Here is a 23,929-nt window from a genome sequence, read left to right as displayed (position 1 = left end):
CTGAAACAAGCACCAAACTGTGTGAGGCAAGTCTGCCAATACCCCAGCAATATAAATCCCCTTCCATTTGCCTCAATCTCAAAAGCAACATTTTAGGTCTGCATTAAGGTAGTTAAGACACAATCCCATTTTGGCAGCTTCAAAAGTGCTGAGAAATATCAAGGCATAAAATAGCCATGATTCATCATCTGAGAAGGTGGTTGTTATTTCAGTAAGCAAGCTGTCAAAGTAGAATAAAATCCTGTGAGGTGCCAGCAGATTAAAACCATTAGAAAAAAATGAAGGATTATTTATTTGAAGCCTTTGTTGAGAAGGGAAAAAAACCTCTCTTCTTCTCTGAGAAACAAACTGTGCTTGGGAAAGCTGCTGTGGAAATGAGCTTTGGCGTAAGGTGTAATTTCTTCTTTCCCCATGCCATACAATTTAAAGACTGCTCTCACAGTTTTCTCACACTGCATTCTGCCTCTTCTCATGGTGATGTATGCACAGATATAGCGTGTTTTCACTGGATTGGCATATGCATTTTTTAAACTGAATATCACCTTCTTTATCTTCTTCTGAGTCTTTGATATGCAATGAGAACAGGTCATGATAAAAAAGGACAGTATTAGTAAGGAGTTGATATTGACTTTATCAGCACAGATGTATCAAAGCAAAACCTCTAAAGAAAAGTTTATGAACCATTTTTACCTTATTCCACATGTCTGACCAGTGCTGAAGGATTTCACACTATAATAGATTCCATATTGTTCACTCAGAACAATGGAGGAATGTTGAGAGAAAAATTAGCTTTTAAAAAGGCACATGCACTCTTGTGGGAAATCAAATAAAATAATACTCCTTAGCTTTGTCCACACAAATATTAGTCTCTATGTTCACTAACTGAGATAGTTAACGTAGATATCTATGTGTTCCTTTATACAGCTTTGACATAAAAAAGGTAGCAATTGAAAACAGTTGTCCTCAGAAATCACTACTGTAGCAGGCTTTACTGGCCGAACAGAAGCAGCGTTAATGTAAAGGAAGGTGTAATAACAGCTCTTACACACCGGGCTCTTTAATTGAGTCCGTTTCCTCAGCTACTTCACACTGGAGGAATCCAGGAAAGGACCACATCAAAGGGAGCCATCATCAAAAAAGGAAAAAAGCACCAAAAAACTAACAACATCAATAACCACAAAAGCAGCACATCTGACCTGCCCATGCACAGGTGGTGACTGGCCCCGATCAAACACACAGGTAAACACTCCTAAATGCCTTTATTCTGACAAGACCAGAATAAAAGCTAGCTTCTATATTAGTTTATATATTTGAGTCTGAAGTAAACAGTGATGGAGATTTATACATTCACAAAGATCCTATAATATAAACACAGAGTACATGCATACACACTGTCCAATAGTTGATTATATATTTTGTAAATAATAATTGCATGATACCAGTTGAGGTCATATTTGTAAGACTTTTTGGAGTAGTGGGTCTAAAACTCCAGCATGTGCCAGTTCTATATGGAAAGGTAGAGGACTGGAGGGATGGAGGATGAGAAAGAGACAGACAGAGAAGAGAGAGAGAGAGGATGGTATGGACTAAGGAGACATATTCGTAGTCAGTAGAGAGAGAGAGAGAGAGTGAGAGAGAGAGAGACCAAGATTTACCACAGGCAAAATTTAACTCCACAGGGATGATCATATATAAACCATATCACTTCTTATGACACACTTTTCTCAAAACATCACCCTGGGAGGCCAGGTCCAGTGGTCTTCATCAGCTGGCCTAAAGGTTCACACTCAAGGCACAAGGGGATTCATAGAGGACCCCGTAACTTTGTAATCTACCAAACAGACTCAGTACAGCACTAACTATGAGTATTTTTCCTTGACATGGGCAACCTGCCTCAGGGAATTACATTCACTGCTTGCTGTGACTGTGGATATTAGTGTCCAGTCCACACAAAACTATTGCTTGCCAGCTTGTGTTTTGGAAGGTGCTCCAACTCCTATCCAGTTTCTCAAAAGACAGCGGTTGACATTACCAAGATATATAAACTGACACGTTTCAAAAGGCTGAGGTTGACATTATTGTGATCAGGAAACGATAACATTTCTCAGGAAGGATGAAGATGAATGCTTTTCAGAAATTAAAAGGCTGACATTGGCATTGGTGAGCTGGCAGATTGAGATCTTTCCGAGTATCAGGGCTGGCGGCTGCAGAGGGCATGGCGTTCACGGTACAGAGCCCTGATGCCACTGCCTGCCCGCCGTGTCTGTTTCACCTCAGCCCTCCAAGCGAAAGCCATCGGCCCCTCAGCGCAGTGCCTACAGAACCTCCAGTGATTCATCTAAATACTGTGTGGTTTTTGTGTATAGATTCTGGGCAGTGTAATGAAAACATAAGGGATAGGGGCTGGTGTAGGTTTCTCTTCTGTATTATCAGATTGTGACACAGAGTGCAGAATGAGCACACTGTGTTTGAATTTATTCAGCTGTTCCCATAGTTTTATGTTTCACAAGCGGCTGCTACAGTGCATGGGCTCCCATGTGACTGGAATTAAAATGTCTGTAACGAGCACGCTAATAGTTTAAATTGGGCCGCGTGTTCTTTTTTTGATGAGAGATTTTCCCCCTTTGGTTCAGTCTGAACTGCTGCAAATAAATATACTGAATTCACCAGTGAATCAAAACATTCAACCTGCAGGAACAACCATTTCAGATGTGTACATTTACTGTAAATGTGCACTTACAGTCCATACCGTACCAGCTACTATACGAGAGTTTATCCATAACCCCAGTTCTATCCCGTACTATGAGTCTAGAACAAAAACACTGGACTTAGCTTCTTGAGATCGGGGCACGCGATGTGCTTCAATGTCGCTATCTCCACAACTGTGCATTTCCTTAAAGCAAAAAGGAGCTCCAAAAATAGATACAGCGTATAAAATGTTCTTTTTTTGGATCAGCTCTGTAAAACGGAAATGTACGGTGATAACCGTGAAACGGATACGCCACAGAGACCTGCAGGCTGTCAGGCAGGGTACGGGAAGGCATGGCAATCTCAGAATCAGTGCTGTCACTTCAAATCCACCACCACGCCGTGCCGTCCTCTGGGATAAAACCCTACACTCATCTCCCAAAGCCCAGCTCATTATCGTATGATAAATGGGGCTTTGCAGAGGCAGTGCCAAAAAGCAGCTGGCTACTGCATAGTATCTTACCATGCACAGAAGGTGAGGGCACCCTGTGCGTGTGTGTGTGTGTGTGTGTGTGTGTGTGCATACATATGCGGTGATAAAGAAAAAAGTGAGAGTGGGGAGATAACAATGAATCAATTATATCTTGTTGGAGATATCAGATCATCATCACATAAAGCTCCATACCTGCTCATCTTCTGGCCTCCTTGCCTGGCCCACTTGCACTTATCCTCCTCCTCCTCCTCAGGGCTTGGTGAAGATAAAGACCCTCCTCAGATGTTTGGATCCTGTTGTATGCAAAGTCTGGTGAAGTGATCAAAGTACGGTTTCAGCTTGGTGCCATGGCTGTTTCTCCAATGGTGACTGGATCATCTGTGTAGGCAGGCACAGAGCATTTCCATGTTCAGAGCATTGCAGAACGCCCTCTTTGTACAGCATGTAAGACACAGTTGCTAGGCATTTAAGTGGGATAGTAGACAGGGCCAGTAGGGGCAAATGGAAGGCCGACAGGCAGTAAAGGGGCAATAGGGTGGTAACAGGGTGTTAAGAAAAGGACATTGGGGAAGCAGTAGGGGGATTAAAAAGCAAGTGGGCAGCTTCTGGTTGGTCTCTACTGCCGATAAAGAACCTGAAAGTGGGTTCCTGACATGAAGAATATGCAACAGACTCAGACTCTTTGACTAATGCAAATATATCAGCAGCATAAAGCATGATCCATCACACCTGGACCCATCTGACCAAACTGAGCAGATCAGGGGCCTAGCTAAACTGTGACAATCAGTCATACATCTATACAGCCATGCCTTTATAGGTTCACAGTTCAAGTTCTCTATTGAAGTTGATCTGGAAAGGCTACCTATTCTGCAACAGAGTGATATTTATTATTTGCATCAGCCACTCTAAAATGCATGCAAACCAAATGATTCAGATTCTAACTAATCATTTCACACTGCTCATATACGTGTTTCCCATATAGTAAGCATACTTGGGATTGTTCAAATCCTCGACTATCTATCCTAGATATTACCACCATAGTGAATATACACTCTCCAGTAATGGACCACTCTTCCACTAAAATATCTCTCTGCACTAATAAACACAAATGATGATTGTTTAAATGGTCTTTTCCAACTCCTTACATTTCTAAAGAGCCGTGCTTACGACTAAACATAGGCAAAGTGAATCAAATTGGATCCTTCTGTAGGAGCGCAATCAGGCTGAACCACAATGGCCTTCCTATGACTCGCACCAACAGAGCAGCAGTGTGTAACTCACTATAATCACAAGATGGTGGGTCAAGGATAGATCGGAGCAGGAATGCACCCAAGCCATATTATAGAAACTTAAAGAAACACTGAGAAGAATTCTCCTACCCAAACCTGAGTACCCTGCAGTGACTTCCAAATGTAATAGTAACCTTTGGCCCTTCACATTTCAACACTGTGATTACATAATTAACACCAATTAAGTAATTTGGGCTATAGGAATGTCAGTGGTGTACAGGGAGGCCCGTCAATTATACCAATAGGCGACCCCTGAAAATGAGGACCCAGAATGCACCAATCACTCCTCAAACTGATTTCTTAAAGTTAAAATCCCTCCCCCACAGCTCCTCACCTCTGAAAGGTCACCCATAATTTTGACAATTTAAAACAAGTTGTATGAAACTGCTCCAAAGCCAAAGTGTGTTTTGAAAAAAAAGTGTAATGAATGGACACAAGATAAACATATTCTATGATTTCTGAATGAAAGGTCATAGAAAGCATACAGTATGCGTACACTTGGGAAGGCGTCAAATATAAAGCATAACCTTCAATGAAGCCCATCACCTTCTTCAAATGTTTGCTGTGGGTCTGGGGCACAGGGTGAACCCATTTATGTACAATTTCCCATTTGAAAGTAGTCTGAGAAGGGCATACTTCCGGGGCTATCTGAAAGAGAGCCTCATTCATTTCTCATGTGTTAACAGGGTTAAAAAAGCCAGAGAGAGAGAGAGAGAGAGGATTCTCAAAATCTCTACAAAGTAGCTGGTTAATAACGAGGTGCAAACACACACACACACACACATGCACACACACCGTTTTACTCCCTGTTTAGAGGTTTAAGGGATAAAATTAAAAAGCATGACGAGAAGGAGCAAGGGAAGGAGAAAAAGAAAGAAACTAAAAGTAAATAGTTTCTCTTTTTACATCCTGGTCATCAATATCAGATATCTGACTCGAGGATGGGAATTAATTTGCGTCTCAATCTTATTTCCTTTGCATGCAATCGTCAAGGGTCTTATAGGATGTGCCTAATGAGAACCAGGTTATTTTGCCAAAGGAAGCCCTTGAACAGAGAGCCAATGAAACAGGAGGGCAAATTAGTTTCAGGACTTCCAGGACCTGCAGTGCAGGGAAAATCAGTGCTTATCTGGGGGGCTTTATTAAAATGTGCTGCTAGAACTTTCTATTAATGGCCTATTTGTTTACCACTTTCCATTAGCATATGTTACACATGGCCCCCTGTGTTCTTAAGGGAGCATTGGCTGGGCTTACACCCAAGTGAGGAGCACCATGTACCTAGAAAAGAGGCACCGGGAAAAAACTGCAAAAGAACACGTTGAATATCTAAACACGAGCGCGCAGAGAAATAAAGAAACAAAATGAAAAATAAACGGAGGCATATCTCCGTGCCTGAGTAAAGAAGCACTGCCAGCTGTGAAAGGTTTCTCCTGCGAGAGAGGCGGTCTGTGCAGTCTGGAGCCAGCGCTCATGTGTCTCAGTCAAGCTGTGCTGCACATGATCAGCGTTTAAGTGGCTAATTTCAGCCGATTACTTGCAGGTGGCAAACACAGGGCACACGACATGTGCACGTCCATCACTGCAGCCCGCTCCGCTCAGACCAAAGGAAGGCCGGACGACATCTAACTCAGAGAACGGGCAATTTCAGAAAGTAGGTACTATATTTCATTGTCAAAACAAGAGGGAGATCTACGCAATGCAATTTGACTTCTATAAACGGCAATAATATTTCAAAATCTGAACTCAGGGTTGAACTCGATCCGACGAGCAATTTGGTTCCCACAATTTCATTGTCAGCCCAGCAATTGTATCATTCTTCCACTTAACACAAGTCACTTTCAATTTCTGCCAACCAAATCGACTTAGCTTGTATCGGTTTTCAACATACACCAATCAGAATGATTCAATGACTGCTAATGCAACTTACTGTAGATTTTGTATCGACTGCATATAGGTTTAATAATATATTGGTTATTACTGCTTATGTGAAGTGCCATTTGCCCAGTATTTTCTTTTGACTTTTGATAAAATCTATGAACACTCACCAATGTTACTGAAGTCAAATACCACACACACACAAATACTTAAGCATATGAGGCTCAATAATGATTGAACATTAAGCCACAATGTTTTCTCAGAAAAGCACTCAGGTTAAAAACACAAAAAGCCAAGCTTTCCAACAAGCTTTCTCATGTTCCTTTTCTGCCTTTTCGTTGCGAAGTGCTGCCTGCCTGTCTCGACTGCACGGGCGTACTCTTGAAGCCCCGCTCACTCGTTGCCAGATTACAAGACAAGCCGAACTTTCAGGCAACTTCGAAAAAACGTCTCCTTCGCAGTTCAAAGACACTGGCCCCATACGCAAGTTCAATTGCAGACTCCTTTGAAGCCTTGCCCTTGAGTTCATTAAACACATTTTTCTAACCTGGAGCAGGTTTTGGGATCTTACGGATAATGTGTCCTCTCTAATGCTAGTTAAAATGGCAAATGTTCTCTAAAGAGGTGTTATTATGAGGAGCTATTTTACTGTAGGAAAGGCCATTTTGTTTGAGGCACAATACCATCATCACCTGATATGCCACAAAATAAAGGTGTCAATCACTGATATGTTTTTCAGTTTGATTTTTGCTTAAACTTTAGTAATCCCTCATTATTCAGTATAATGCAAGCACAAAGTAAAATTTTACAAAGATACATACTCTTTCTTGTCTGGCATTCCAGAACCAACCAACTTGAACAGCAGTCTTTGTTTTCAGTTAGACAATCAGCATTTTTTACACAACATCAAAACCACTGGAATATTAAGGTAACAATGACAAGTAAAGCAACCTACTTTGGATGTTTACTCTTTTAAAATGTAATTCCTCAAATGGTACAGTAAAAGTTCACATTTTCCTGACATTTTTGTCATTAAATACATCAACACTGACAACAATGAAAGGTCCTGTAAAAAGCCAAGCTGTTCCCATGAACAAGGTGCAAGCTCTCCTCCCTCCAAGTACTCAACATATGGACCTGAATGCATGATCTAAACTTAATAACTGTTTTTGTGGAAATGGTTAAGAATAGGGCTCTCTTGTTTTTGGACCTGGTCCAATATCTTTAAGAAAACACAGCTCCACATGTATGTTTCTCTAATAGAGTACAGCAACCAGGTTCACTGTAGGGTTGACAACCTGGCTTTAAAAATGATGACCCACAAAAACATTCTGCCAGCATGTTGGACCATGAAGGTCACTGTTGATTAGCGAGTATTTGGACACATGGTCCACTAATGGTGAACACTGTAATTACTACCTAAATAGGGCAGAGAGGAGAAATGCAGTTGGTAGCAACATGATTGTGAAAAAGGGAAAGAAAACATTAAAAGGTTATTTATATAACAATCATTGATTCCTTTTGATTGTATGCGCACCAATAATGGCAGCTGAATACTCAAATGGTATACATGGGCTTTCAATGTAGGCGAAGCTGTTAATAAATAAACAAATCATTCAAAATGTAAAATTGTGGGGCTAAAAAAACGTTAAAAAGATCACTTTAAAAACTTGGTCACTACTTGAAGATATTACACAATAGTTTCATGCAGTTGCATGATTGTAGTTATTCAGACAAAAGCATAATGCAGCTTTAACCAGGCGTGTCAGACATCATACACTCAACAAGTTAGGGCTTCATTAAAAAAAAAATATCTCTCTTTAATGTGCATCGGAAGTAGAGAGCAAAAATTCTATCCAGACAAAATATGTGTTAGTGCAGGCTAAAGTAATCCATTTATTAGACGGAGTTTATGAGGTCTGGCCTGGCTGAACGCCAGGAGACCTGACGTGTCTGTGCATATCAGGCCCCTCGGATTAGGAATTCAGCACTTTGGAAAAGTGAAAACGACATCCCCAGAGCAGGCCCTCTCATCCCCCCCTCACTCAGCAAGCCAGCATCTGTGAATGCCCTCTCCCATCCCCACAGTGCAGCGGAATCGCACCCTCGCAAGCGTGTAAACAGGGATTACTCGCATTCTTTGATACACCTTCGTAATTGTCTTCTACTGTTGTCTCGTCTGTCGAGAGCGTTAAATTACAGTTAATCTAGGGGATGATTCGGGGATCACATCTGTCAGCTCCTGCCGAAAGACGTGCACTCCGTGCGATCGGGCGTTTTTATCTGCAGCCTTCATCACCGCGCTATAATATCCTCTGCCCAGAGTAACAGAAGAAGAAGAAGAAGAAGAAGCAGATGAAGAAGAAAGCATTTTTTTAGGCTGAGGAAAAACAAATAAATCCCGCTACGGCACAATGCAAAAAGCAAAGCTTTGACAAGAGAATGTGTGAAAGACACTTTGCGACTTGCCTTCCACCAACACCTGCTCTTTCAGCCTCTATGGGGGCTTTTATTCCAAACAAAGCAGAGGAGCCCAAAAGCCACACAGGAAATAATTCACCACTTCCTATTTTTGAAATCTTATATGGAAACAAAAGATGTGAGAATATGTTCAAAGGAAGGTCACTGAGATCAGAAAAATAAAACAAACCTTTGACTGGAAAACTATTATTTAAAAAAAAAAAAGTACAACTGGAATGACTGATGTGTCATTAAAATATCTTTCAGCAATTGGTAATACTTTTTTAAGTGATAGAAATGATAAAACTGGCGCACATTGCAGTGTAGATACACACATCAGCAGAACATGTACAAATGGCTTTCCACCTGGTTCCATTTAGGAGAGAAGAAATAACTTGAAGGCAAAACATTTCTGTCATTTATCTCCAAATTCCTGAGTGCCCCAAAATTCTGGGAATAATATCAACTCCTGATGTGGAAGGGTATTAAAAAACTAATTTTTGGAAATGTTAACATGGCCAAAAAGGTACAGAGTTGTTTAAAGATTGCTTGTTCTTTGAATAGTGATTCAGTAACTGATTTAAATCCTAACTACTGAAGGAAGACATAGAGATCTGAGAAAGGGCCATTCTTACAAAAATAGGGCTCAGTTGATAAAAGCAGCCGCTATAAATGCAGACTGAGCCCTACAGCCTAGATAATACTAGTTCAAGTATGCACTGTGTCATTAATCACAGTTTTCACCAGTGGGATACAATTGGCTTCATCCTGCTAGGTAGGTAGGGCTTAAGTTTGCCAAAGTTCCTAGGGTTTCCATTGCACAAATACCACCTATCTGCTCATCAGGCGTTGCCTGCTGTTGTCAGTGTGATACACAACTCTCCTTCAATCACTGCTAGCTCTTCTGTTGTGTGGTTTTAGTGTGGAGAGCATTGGATAACAGCAATGCACGATCCACAGCTCCAGAATGCATTATGTAGGCAATGTGAGAGAGTAGTACTGGCAGAAACAGGGAAAAAAAGGGAAATAAATAAACAGATAAACAAATGTCTCCAGCAGGATAGGAGGATCCACCATGCATCAGTCAAGTGGGTTATATGAGAAACAGAAGATGAAGGGAAAGGGGCGGTTTGAGACCGAAGCTCCTGTCATCCTGCTTTAACCAAATGCTTAGCAGCGCAGGGATCTTAGCCTACTTCAGAGCAATCAGACCACTTTTTATGAACATCATGGTCTCTTGTGCTTTTTTATTTCACGTGTATACACATCCCCTATTTAGCGTATACGAGCCGTTACCATCAGGCAGACAGTATAGGGTGCCATCCCTCCGTACCAACAGGGCTCGCGGATCATCCGTGCCTATCAGTACTGCGTGGAACAAACTGTGAAACAAAATAACTGAACCTCTGTGTGTGAGGATGCTGCACCTTACAATATGTAGAGCACTTTGGTGATATGTTGTGTATAGGTCTGTGATTATGTTGAGGTGCTCTGTTGTTGTTTGTTGTTGGTGCTGTCGTCGTTGTGGTTGTTGGTATTGTAGTTGTCTGTTTGTTTGTCTGAGGATTGCTGTACGGCACAAGATTAATTTCCGAAAGGACCAATAAATATCTATCTATACCAGTCCCTCCAAGAGAACTAAGGTCCTTTTTACATTTATATTGCCACACCCACTCCATCAGTTCTTCCTAAAAAACAGCATCACAGTTCCAAAATCTCCTCCCTCACCCATGTGCAAAGCTGCCACTCTTCACCTTTTGATAGTACCAATCGGGCAGCCGTAGTCTGTTGCAGAGTTGATTGGTAAATGGCACCAAGGTCAATCCTCTAATGACACAGGGGTTGCGAGTCATGGCTCTGTTGCTGATACGATGCAGGCAGATAAGTTGCGCCATTGTGTCTGGGGAACAGCTGAATGAACTCTTTGTGTATTCCAGTGCCATCTGTACTCCTTTCATTTGCGTTTACTCTTTTAAACTTTCGCCTGAAGAGTTGGGGGTGGGGGGTGAGGGGGGGGGGGGGTGGGGTTAGTACATTGCCAGTGTATAACATTACCTCTAATCTATCACATACTTTCACAAAAGCAAAGGGGCTCAGACTCAATTATTACTGGTAGCTTTCTTTCCTCTTTCTGCCTCCCTTTGAAAAGCCTCCAAGGCGTTCATATAGAAGAAAACAGTTGACTGCTGTCATACATCACTGCTGAGTTGCATAGATTATGACTCACAGATTTGCACAAACAGACTCCACCCAGTGGCCAGATGCCCCCACCGGACAAACCAACAGACCTGCGACTGACTAAAGCAGACATGAGGAGACAGCTTAATTCACTGCTGCTCATATTCACCTACTGTTTCTGAGTAAGTGTGTATCAATGGTGGAACAATGTACTGACCATTCTCCCTCACCTGCCCCACCTTACATATCTCTCGTCTCTTCTGTAAACTTTGCTCCAGACTGTATAAATCCTCCTCACCACTGACACTAGATGAGTCAGAGGAGCACATTTTGTTTAACAATGAAGTCGCTACCTACACTACTGTACCTCAATTGGAATGTTAAAAATACTATTCTAAGCGATTGCAAATCTGACTAAATTTTCACAGCATGAAAGATCATTTTTTAAAAAGTATTTTATTCTATAATTAGGGTCATTAGTCTTATAAGTTATGCTTAGTCATGATGTGTCTGTTACAAACCTCCCAAAGTAAAGTTGAGCAGTTCTAAAGCTCAAGCCGCTTCTCATTTACCTGCAATACATTTGACAGGAGAGTGCATTTAAGCAATGCCACAGTTTTGCTGAGTTCACAAAATGTTTTTGATGACAGCAAATTCAGAGTGTTACATTATATTATACTTCATATGTTTTTACTACCTATCTTTTTATGATACTTTATGCCTTTACCTTCATTTATTGATATGATTTATGGATGTGATTTAACCATGTGTCATATTGCATTCTGGACACTAGATCAGATAAAACTGACCAGGCCTGCATGAAGTAATTTTAATATGGCCAGTCCTCATTTGGATATTTTGTATATGTATCTGGGTTTAAACAGACTGGCGAACACAACAAGGGTGTGACAAACATTACGAAGGGGAACAGGAACACCATCTTCATTCTCTTGACATTCTTTTGACTTGCTTTGTCACATCACTCCTTTCCTAATTTCCACATTTTCAAGTGAGAACATTTAATTTGTCCGCTTTGAAGCTGTTGCCTGAACTAACTCACATGCATGGAATGCTTCATTACAGATTGCAGAATATCATAAAGTAAAGCAAACAAACAAAAAACAAATGAGCCACATGTTCAAAGCTTTCTTTCTGGGCTGAAAACTAATTTGTTCCACAGAAATGCTGTTAAGTAATTGTTTTCAAGCTGCTGAACACATGTCAGGCGAGATGTGTTCTGTGATGTTTCCTGTGCACCAGTCTGGCTTTGTTACACACTGTGTGCACAACTACAAATGTGCCGGAGAGAGCTTCTTTTATTGGCTTGGTGGCCTACAGTAGAGTTCTGCAGAATGTTTATCAGGTATTTTAAATCCAGATGCCCTTCATCAAGTAAATTAAAACAAATGCACCATTGAGCCAAGACTGTAGGCCTTTGGGGTAAGGTCGGGTATTAAATTGCTTAGTTAAAGTTTTTGTTGCTGATGTTGCTGTTGTTGCGCATATATTAAATAAAAAATGGGTTTGAGTCCAAAACCTTAAAACAGACTAAATCCACAACACAAACACATGTATGCACACACACACACACATTTAAAAAAATATCTACAACACAGCACTGCTTTCAAAAGTAGCAAGAAAAAAAATAATTCCCATCTCCTATGTTCTGGGATAATGGCTTTTTAAAAAGGTGTCCTTTAAAAAAAAAAAAAGTGAAGGAAAGCCCAGTAATATTTAGAGGGTCATCAACAAATGGCAAGGCCCACAGACCAGACAAGAAGTCCAATGACATGGCATGTGCTTAATGCAATTACTGCGTTTCTAAAAAAAAAAAGAAAATAACTGCATGATTCATACGCAGCATGGCCACATTCAGTGTACAGCACTCAAAACCATAAGTTTGTACAGTCTATCTTGAGATGTCTAGTCAGACTTCCCCTTGACGCAGAATTGAAAATGAATCACATCACAATAATCCAGTGCACTCGTATCCAAAGCCAACCTTGTTTACACATTTGGGCGGGCGGCACCCAACAATTTATAGACAAACCCGCAAATGAGGGCACAAGTAGAGTCGTGCGGCACTCCAGCCATGTGAGTACTAAAACAAGAAAAGCGAATCCATTGGTGATCTTCTAACTCATTTCTATAAGCAATTTCTTCTCCAGAGAAAGCTCAGAGGTCAGACTCTACACCAGGAACACATTCAATGTGTGGTCTCCATGTCATTCCTTCCAATGTTCTTTGGCAAAATGCAAACTCAAACTGAACAGTAATTGTATGCGATCTTTAAGATCTGCAGCAATCGAAATTGAATTCAGGTGCTCTGCGGTGCATTAAAGCCATTTTCCCATTAAAATGTTACAATCCCATGTAAACAAATTACACAAATACTTTTTTCATTAAAACGAAGGGTTTTTTTCTTTTGTGGGTAACCTGATGTGTGCACTGTTTATCCCATGGACACGAATGTTTATTTTGTTGTCCTTCATATGCATTTAGCGAAGACATAAAACGGACCAGAAACGTCTTATTCTATCATGATAACTGTGCATCAAAGCATAGTGACCTAATACTGATGGTGTGCTCGTTTTAAGGACATTACGTATAAGGCACCATCCACAAAGTTACTTGCAACTAGGAGTATTTTTACTTTTTTTATCAAATCAAGTTCAGCTCTGTCAAGGGATGAGATCACTTAAAGAGTTTGCAAAAAGTTTTAATTTCGTTTTTATGACTTCAAGGACATGCCATATAGGTATACCCAATCATTTGGAGAACCAACAGTCCTACTAATGTGATAGGATCAGTACATGCATAGCAGACTGTTTGATTCAGGGACAACAACAACAGCCAAAATGACTGTGGTGACGTCATGTATGGCTATACATGTCGAAGATTAGCAGCTCCAAGTGGAAAGGCTTTCAGACAGTGCTATGCTTAAAAGGGAGTTCAGCTGCGAAATCAACGTCAAACAGGCACTGAATGACAACGTCTGCAGTTCCCTACAGTCACGCACTCCACACTACACTCTCTGACTCGCATGTGTGTTCAATGCATCACTCACTCTACTCAGTCCACCAGTGTCTAGACCCACCAAACGTGGAAGAGACAGGAGACGGCCTTCCTTGCCACGGCTCACCGTCAGCCACACGCGGTGCGTGACTTCAACCTCAGGCCAAGCCCAACAACAATCAGCAATGAGCTACAGAAGGGCGCCACCCTGGGCCAGCTGCAGTTCTACCTGCAGGACTCATGGGTAGGATAAGGGTTGGCGCACGCAGCGGGCACTCCCATGTGCCACACATACACATTCCAAATAAACACCAGGAGAAAGTCTTCCTGGTGCTCTTTATAAGTGGGCTACTTCACTTTTTTGGTAGTATACACAGAGCATGGGTAACCAGAAGGGCAGATGCCGGCATCAACTCGTTCATTTTATTAAGACCAGCTTCTCTCACAGACCTGTTTGAACTTTGCCGATTAAATAATGGAAGCCTGTGCTGTAACATTATATTTGGCGAATTTCGCATGCAAGATGTAATCTTGACAGGCCATTTGGCATCCTCTCTGAAGCATCTAAAAGCCAGCTTTCTTCCAAGGGAATGAATAAGTATGATAAAAATGTCCACCCATGAAAGCTTAATCCCCATACTGTGAGAGCTGTCAGGTGAGTGTCCACTTGTACTGTAAGATTAACCCACCTCCATAAATACTTACTAGAAGAAAAGAGCGTCCTCGTGGGTTAAGATACGGCTCTCGGGTTACCACTTAAAAAGTCTCCCGCCATGGGACGGCTCACAGAAAAATAAAGATGGGGCTTCTCCATGGGCCGATAACAGCCCGAATGGCTAATCTTGTCACTGGCTGTGCATTTTCCATAAGCAACAGCAACATGCCATGCCGCTCCACCACACCGCCGGAAGACAAAACCGCAACATTCTTGAACTGTTTTACCAACGTCAAACAAAGTCACGTCAAAAAAGCTTACTGAGTTACTCATAAAGTACCGAAAGTTAAAAAAAAACCGAATGGAGAAAAATTAAGAGAGAAAAAGAAAACTTTTACGTAAACAAACAAGTACAAATGGAATTACTTGGCATAATCAAAAGAATCCCTGAATAAATCTTTTTTTGATGTCAGCACATCTGCAGCATTTTCAGCTGGTTAGGGCTACATGTTTGAGCTTTGCGTGACCTACTTACAGCAGCCCAAGTTCAGTGATACCTCCATATCTCAGTTTGCCTAATCTCTTTTACTATCATCCCAGACAGTGACGGGGGGTGGGAGGAGCCGGTCTGTGTTGCCAAACACTAGTCCCTATGTAGGAGGGAGGCTTTTGAAATGATGTTCCAAAATAATGCACTTATATAAGCAATCATTCTTTCATATTACCCTGGGTAGTCAAACAAATGGCATTCAGATTACGGAAGCTGAGACATTGTGTAATGTTTGGGAGAAGCTCTAAAGCTTTTACCATCACAGGAACTCTGAGGAAGGAACTTTATAAACATGAATCATCAGCATCTCTGTACATTAGCTTCACTGTGGTGACTGTGTCACACAGGTTATATCAAACCTGTTGACTTAATATCAGGAGCAACAAGAGTGTGCAACCCAAGAGCAATGAAACAAACCACACTGCATATCAGTTGTAGAAACATGCTTCCTCATTACTGCTTTATAACTCAATCAATACATTGTTAAACTGCATCATTAAACATGTTTTTTGTATGACAGTGCCCCTCTGACTTCATGTGACTTCACACCTTTTGAAGGAAGTATTGAGGAAAGAGCTGTTATTGCATTGCAGTAGTTGCTCTGTATGGGATCATCCACCTCGTGTTTTGTGAAACCGCTAACTGTTGAAGAGCAGTGTCATTCAAGCTTCCCTCAGCAACAAACTGAAAACATGCAACTGTGCCCCGAGCGCAGACAGATCGGACTGTGCCCGGGCTTATGCTTGGCACAGTGTCTCCTGTTTCAGGGAAGATGATGTGCTAAAAGAAAACCCTGTCAGCCCTTTTTTCAGAGCTCTGGGGACGGCGGCCCTGGTTCTGGACTCGTGAAGTGCCGTGCCGGGCAAGGACCTCCCAGCTGCACACCGATCCACGCGTGCACGAAGAGCCACCTTGAATTTCGCTCACAGAGTTTGTGGGACAAGGGACCCGAGGCTGAAGCACGCCCTGAGCGATTCTCCATTACAGCCCTCCCAAAGTGCGGGACGGCCGAGCGGGCGGAGGAAGAGAGAGCCCCACTTGGCAGCGCGCGTGTAAGACGAAGCGACTCCTTCGCCGGGGCTAATCCGCTGCTGAATGTACCCTTCACAAGTGTGGCTTTTTCCGAGGGACAGATAAAAGACACGACAGAGAACCCTTCAACCACACTTCAGACGAGAAGGAAGCCTTAAAAAAACACACGGGCAGCTCACAGCGCTGGGATTGATTTGTGAAAGCTAAAAAGCCTATTCCCTCATCAGCCCAGCACTCCGCATTCTCAGAAGTCAGAGGAATCCTTTCAGTACCACCAAAATCAGGTATACAGCTTAGCCTGAGACAACGGGAACTGTGAAGGATGGCTCATTTTAAAGACCAATTTGAGATCTGGTTACAGCGAGCTCCGCGCCACAGCTTGGTCATATCGTTTTCTGAGCACCTCCTGGGGTCCCCAGTTCTCCTGGATGTCCTCACAGCAACAAACAACAGATCCCAGATCACTTATTCAAATATCTGGTGAATCGGTCGCTTACTATAAGCTTCAGGCAAACAAACTGTATGTGAAAATTTGGGGAAAACCTTTTACTGATCTATATTACACACACAAAAAAGGAGTATGATTCAGAACAACATTCTCAATAATTTGCAAAACATGAATTTGGAAGCATCACTTTTGAATTTAACAAAAATATGAAGAAAATTTTTAGTTCTATTTCTATTGCTATTTTATACAAAACCAATCAATATAACATTAGAATGCAAGGGCAAGCCTGAGACATAGCCTGTAGGGAAGTCGAATCTCAAACTCATATATGGATCACCCTGTGTGGCAAGGGTTTGATTCCAGGCTGTGTCACTTTCTGAACTATGATATCCTCTGTGTCTGTAATCCTCTCAGCTTTCCTCCTGTGTGAATAAAGTGCAAAAAATGTTTAAAAATTTTTTTTTTTTAAACCCGTAACACGTCCGACCCATTTATTATTTAACTGATTTACTCTGACTTTTTTGAGTGATTGTGGTTTTACAAAGTGCGTTTTCTGAAGTACTTAATGTATTTGTAGAGTTTATATTGTATTCTTGATTCCCGAAAGGTCTCAAATATACAACTTCTACAATGTTCTTGCAGTCACAGGGATAAAAAAAAGAAATCCCTGCAGATTTTTTCCAACCATTTGTATGTGTTCTACAAAGACCCCTCATATGTCAGACATACCTTGAATACATTATAAAACGAAAATAAGGGAATTCTTCTGGAATTACTTCTTAAAATACATTAACTGTTGTTTTTCCATCCTTCCATTTCCGTCTACGTCAATCTTGATCATAAATGTTTACTTTCTATTACCCAATTTGAGACTGCCTTTTAAGACATATTGTGGAAGGCCTAAGAAAGGAGTATTTGAGTATGAGATGCTAGTAATGTTCATTTAACCCATGAAGCCCAATCTATGTAATGTACAGAAAACACAGCTAGGAAAGAACACACTGAAAAGGAAGCAAAGCTAACAAGATTACACAAGCCTCCTTCTCTGAAATTACCCACAATTCTCTTTTTCGATGTTCGGGAATTACGAAAACAGAGCTCAAAGTCAGGTGGGAAGGGAAACAGTGTAGTTACCACAAATGCATTTTAAAGGTGGAACACTTTTGACTGACAGGTGGGAATTTTTTTCAACTTGGTTTTATATTTCCCATCTACAGAGAGATTCTGATTGTGTCTTGAGAAGCAGTTGGCTGGTCAATGGTGAAGCTGGTGGAGAACCTGGCTTGTGTTACAGGCAGCATGCTCAGAAGCAGCAGGCAGGGGGTGAAACACCACCAGAAAGACAGCCCCCCTACCACCCCCCACCCCTGACACCACTCATGACATTTTCCAGAATCCCCAGATTGGTTTGGTTCCCTGAGGTTTGAAGAACTGTTTTTTTCTCCCCCTCCTCCCTGGAATCCCTGCGCCCCAATACCTTTCGTAGCCTAATTACAGTCCCAGAGGGGGTTGTTCTGAATGGAGGGGCCAGTGAGTGATAAAAAAGGGGGTATAAAAAGTTAAAGACCCTCCATCTCTTCGGTGTACAAGCACAGCCCCCCCCCACCCCCCCACCCCCCCACCCCCTGCAGCATAGCAACGTGCTCTGTCACCGACGAAGGGGGGCGGTACACTGGCTCCAGGGCAGCTCCTGCGGCTTGTGACATTAAAGACCTGCAGGTGTAACTATTTCAACAAGCCCATTTAACAGGAAACGCAAATAGTGGCCAATAAAAAAACAAGCCTCCCTCCAGCCACAGGGCAGGCAGGACGCAGGGGTGCTTGAAAGCTGGGGTTGATTGACAGCTATGACACCTCCTGAAAGGGCCAGAGAAGCAAGGCCAGCAGCCGTCTACAGCAAACAGGAGCTGAGGGGTCTTACCCACAGTGTCTCTGGGCCACCTGGTCGTGGTTGAGTAAATGAGTGAGGAGACCGGATGGCATTCTGTACTCAGCAGTTGGAGAGTGAAGCAGTTGTCAGCAACTGCTCTTTCTCTTTTAGGTGTTTTAACTTGTCAACATTTGCACTTGAGAAAGATTTAAACCTGTATCTCCAAAGTGCCTATTAGACCATCTCTAAGCGTCTCTAACCATTGCAAACATCGCACCACTCCCTTCACCACTTCTGAAGGAGGTTCCTCTGTTTCTGGCTTTCTCATGGTATGACTAAACACTTACCTAATCCTTCTCCTTGTAATATTTGCACTTACAATCAGCATGTACTCTAGCAACATGATTACATGGTGAAGAACATACACACATGTGACGCTGATGTAAGGATATAGGGAGCTCCTAACAGTGCCCACAATAACAAGAGTATAAAATTAGATTTTTACAGCAGATTTTACTGCTTTTTTGATCTACATGCTAAAAAACTGCATTGGCAGTGCTACCATTATCATTGAGCTAAATCAAAGCAGGCTAATTCATTGCGATTTAGAACTGTATATGTTTATTTAAATAATTTGCAAGGTTTTGCTAAGCAGGTCAAAGGAGCGTTTGCTTTCTAAAGATCAAGAACAAACCTTTCCGTTTGCATTTATAGGAAAAGCCAAGGACTGTTGCAGACTGTTCTGCAAAACTAAATTGCCTATAAATGCAACCAGGCTGCATTAAAAATCCAATTGTTTTCTCTAGTAAAGCAAGCATAAAAGCATAATGCAGATAAAGCCTTAAACAAACGCAGACTTGTCACTGAAAATAAACAGTGGAGTCATTGTTTTCAGGACTTAAAACACAAACATTTAATCACTCAATACAGATTTCTACCTGAGAAGGTGACTTGCTTGAAATAAATTGCATTTTTGTTTTTCACTAGTTTTTTGAGGCAAAGAGTGTTGCTCTTGCTGAAGATCTGGGTACCTTTCAGCCTGCTATTGGAACTTCTATGCAGATGTTAGCCCAGAAGCAGAAAATCTATCCCATCATCCCTATGTGTGATCCTGCACAGGGCAGGTGATGCCGCACGGCCCCCTCCCCCCACCCCCAAACACTGAAACAGGCTAGAAATAGAGAAGGAAAACAAACTATGCAGTTAACGTTCTAGATCAACCTCCAAGCCAACCACACGGCCACACCACCGCACCTCAAGCCCACGGGTGTCCTAAAAACAGCTGGAGCCGAAAAGCGTAAACAAACAGGATTGGCAAGGGGAACAATAATAATGGGTCTCCACTTTCACAAAGTCTACAGACAACCAAGGCAGCACATGTCCTGTTAAAAAAGGACAAGAAAAACAGATATGAAAAAATCAAAATCTAATATGACGGTAAAGAGCCGTAATGAAAAGAAACCTCTCTGCCGAGGAAGGTGCTAATTCAAAAGAACAAAAGGCCAACCTCCCAAGTCAGTAATGCAAGATATGGTTTGGAAAAGGTTACAGAGAGGAAAAACAGCCCCTAGGTAGGAACATGAAGGAGGAGCAGAGCCAGAATGTGTGGCTGTGAAGTGAAATTACTGTACAATGCAGCTGTCGTTTTAGGGCAGTCAGAGCCAGGCAGGGATTCCACCTTAGAGAACGGTTTTTCCGGACCATGTTCAGAGCCTTCCTCGTCTTCTGTAACACACAAGGCTGGCTGCACGAACTTTGTCACACACAGTGCCACTGACAGGTACAGTACCAGGGCATTTGATGAGAAACAGGCTTCGCCAAATCCCCAATGAAGTGCTGCACTGTCTGAGGCGGCCAGAAACGCTGTGAAAACCTTTGTTTGAAGTGAGGGGTCAGCAGGCCTTGGCAGGCTCTGCCTACGTGTGTCAGAACTGCTTCATTCTCACGGCTCGCTTCCCTCTGTGTGCGGGCCAAGTTCTCAAGTATTTCAGTTCACATTCTCTACATTGCATCTGGATAATGATTAGTGTGACCAAACCTGATTAGGAAAAAGGAGAGAATATTCGCCTCCCTCAAGTTTCCGTACCTTCCTGGATTCAGCCTAATTGCTTCTTGGCCTGCAGTCTGTCTGCACTTCTAAACCAAACGCTGAAAGGAACAAAGAAGGAAAATTGCAGCTTGTCGAACACCTATTTAAGGCAGGCATCAATTAAGCGTCAACAAGATATTTTAAAGCCCTTAGGTGTCTTGACTTGGACAAAAAATATTAAGTGACAAGGTCTTCTTCTGCTAAAGTAGCTTAATAAACTTTAGAAAGGAAAAAAAAAAACTTAAAACATTAGGTGTCAGAGTGACAACTAGATGAGCCTCTGAGCAGTCTTTACCCTGACAGACAAATGAGAGATGACTGAGGAGGTGACCTTTAGTCAGCAGGGTGAAAGACAGCCAAAGAGAGACTGTGATGCTGAGGCACCCATGCATGAAGAGTTGGGAACCAAGAGTGCATATGAACAAAAGCAAAGCCTTTCCTCCCTACATTACAGCGTATTCCTACTCTCATGCCTCCTCACAGTGTGCTCCGTTCCTTGCAGCCTCCATTTAGTACACCGCAGACCATAAATCTGTTCACATAAAGGGTTGTTGCAACTGCCACAATGCATTTAGCTCTACCATAGAAACAACTTAAATGCATCAGGTAGAATCAATATTTGTCTTTAAAAAACATTTCCCCAAAAATAACTTATTTATCGATCACAAATGTTCTGCAGTCTATTGATTAGGCCGCAAAGTCAGCCTACTTTCCTTAAATCTGACAAAAATCTGCTAAAACTGTGGTGTGGAGCAGAGATTCCTTTGCAGCAACATTTGAAGGCCTCTCCTCTTCCTGTACAAGCTAACTGCACACAATGATGGAAGAAAGCTGATTATTGAGCCAACATCATTCTTTTTTAACCAGAGCCTTATACTTGGAAGCTATAATTTCAAGCCAAGCCAAAGCCTTCAAAGGACTTTTGAGCAAATATTTCTGTTGAAACTTGGAAGATGTGCATACTATATATATACATAAATTTGAAGGACACTTCTACTCATACATACAAAATCTTCATAGGATGCAGAAGTAGCGTTTCCAGAAATCCATTTCTCAATTTTTCTTTCATTAAAGTTCCAGGAGGGGGTAAAGAAATGTTTATAATTAACACCACAGAAAAATGGAACCAGCCAATCAGTGAAGAACCCACATATTCGTTGCTGTTACATAACTTATCAATTACCCTGCCTTTTGGGAAATGTCAAACTGCCAAGGCAAGACCCCATTAAGCTGCCACATCAAGCATCAAATCCTGTGTCTATCAAGGTTTGTCATCTATGTTTTTTAATATTAAGGGCAGGTTACTATTAGGCAGGAAGCCAGGATTATGCAGCCTTATTGAGCCTAAGTAAAACACTCCATTTTATGTCTTCCATGTGTTCTCTCGGTATAATGGATAATAATTCAGCCACTTTCACACATAGTATATACAGAATATTCTCCTGGATAGATGTTTCCATAGATAAAGGAACTGCGGCATATCAACTTGTCGAAGCAAATGTGGCCAGATTATTTTACTACAAAGGCAGTGGCATGACATGGGAAGTTATTCAGAGTAACTAAGGGGGTATAGAGTTTACTTCTGCATTTGTGATTGCAGATCTAGCTTTCACTGTGCAAGTTGGCTCCGTGCTGTCAGGTAGGCTCCATTAACATGTAAAACAGCTTGTGGAAACAATAGGTGCAGCTAAAGAGAACCAAAGCAGCTCTGTACCATTCGAGTGCAGGGACACCCAAAATATGGCCCATGGGGCCAAACTTATCAGGGGCCAAATCTTGAGGGACATTTAAGTATTTCTCTTGATGCATGCAAACTTAGATCCTGGAGTATGGCTCTCATTTTGTTGGGTTGATGCGTACCCTGGATATAGAGTGCGCAAGAAAGCAAAGGAATTGGTAACTGGGCATAACACCAGTTTAAAAAAGATATGACATCACTAGCTACATATCATAAAATTGTATAATTTTCTTGCTACTATCTCTTCACTGGCTGTGACATTTTTTAAATCAAATGAGAAACATCAATTGTTGAACTGCCTAGATGCAATGTATGACTTATTTAAACAGAAATATATTTCAGATATACTATTTTCCATTTATAATATTCTGTCCACTGAAAAGCCAGCATGGTCACTATGGTTGAAATGTGTGAGAGCTGGGAAATTTTGAGAGTTGGGTGTATGAAGATGAAATTGATTCTCAACACTAGTTAACACTAATTATCTATTTCTGGTCATCATAATTAGAAAAATGCCCTGTGTTATTTTTGGTTCAGCTATGAGTGCTCTGTCTTCCACAGATCTTGATACATAGCTGACACTTTCTGGGGTTTGCCATTGGTTTTGGCAATGACAATCACAATGCCAAAGTTTGTTTGCAAACAATCAATTGGTCATGCAAGGCCATGCTGTAATGGTACACATGGTATAGACTAGCACTAAAACACACATAATATTGCAGACTTACATTTGCATCATATACTTAAAACTTTTGGCCCACAGATAATTGCAGAGATTCTGGTTTGGCCCACTACACTTTAAACTTTTGACATAACTGTTCTAGTGTGTCCATACTATAGAGATCATTTTAAAAAACATACTGCATACATCTCTGGCAAACACACAGAAAACTAAACTTCTAATTCTATGTGCAAGGTTGAAAGGTAGAGCTTTTCAAATACCCTTACTGTCCTTTGAGCAGAATGTTGGCACATTCCATATATTAATTTGAATAAATCTATTGAAACCAGTGTTCAATTACAGCCAATACTTTTAACCAAAAAACTATACTAAAGCTATGAGGTGCTTCAAAATAATCCAGAAATGGGGCATTGTGTTGTTTGACTTCACAGTCTTGATTGTATGCTTTCTTTAAAAAGTAAAAAAAATTAAATACATGCTTTAGTATGCTACTTAATTACATCACACAGTAACACACAAGGAGAAGTTGAAGGTTTGTGTAAAAAAATACTGTAATCTGCATATGCAACTAAACACAATTTATAGACAGGCATTCACAACAGGTAAAACACATTCTGTCTTTCCTTAATTAAAGTTCATTTGTAAATGTTTTCATTGTTAAGCAAAACATCAACATTATTACAGGGTATGATAATAGTAATTATTCAAGTAAGAATATACTGACACAGGAAAAAATGCAAAAATAATGTGCAAAGCAATGAAAATAATAAAGTGTGCTGCAAAGCTTTTCTGCAAAATGGTTTCCAGCTCAAATCCAGTGCTAGTGCAACCACTTCCCAGCACAACAGAAAATTCATGAAATAATCA

At 41.4% G+C, this 23,929-nt stretch overlaps 1 protein-coding gene across 11 annotated transcripts in view; it reads right to left on the bottom strand.

Annotated features, from left to right (window-relative positions):
• LOC135234092 (ERC protein 2-like) overlaps positions 1-23,929 on the bottom strand; it is a 232,480-nt gene that overhangs the window by 20,924 nt on the left and 187,627 nt on the right. For 10 of the 11 annotated variants that reach the window (XM_064298254.1, XM_064298257.1, XM_064298258.1 and 7 more), the window contains one exon: positions 3,374-3,559. The gene's annotated coding sequence lies outside the window, so the exon portion shown is untranslated. The remainder of the gene's footprint in view (positions 1-3,373; positions 3,560-23,929) is intronic. The other variant, XM_064298255.1, reaches the window with a different exon arrangement.

Source organism: Anguilla rostrata, chromosome 11 (assembly GCF_018555375.3).
Source record: "Anguilla rostrata isolate EN2019 chromosome 11, ASM1855537v3, whole genome shotgun sequence".
In the NCBI taxonomy this organism is placed as follows: Eukaryota; Metazoa; Chordata; class Actinopteri; order Anguilliformes; family Anguillidae; genus Anguilla; species Anguilla rostrata.
This window is presented reverse-complemented; position numbering and strand designations above follow the sequence as displayed.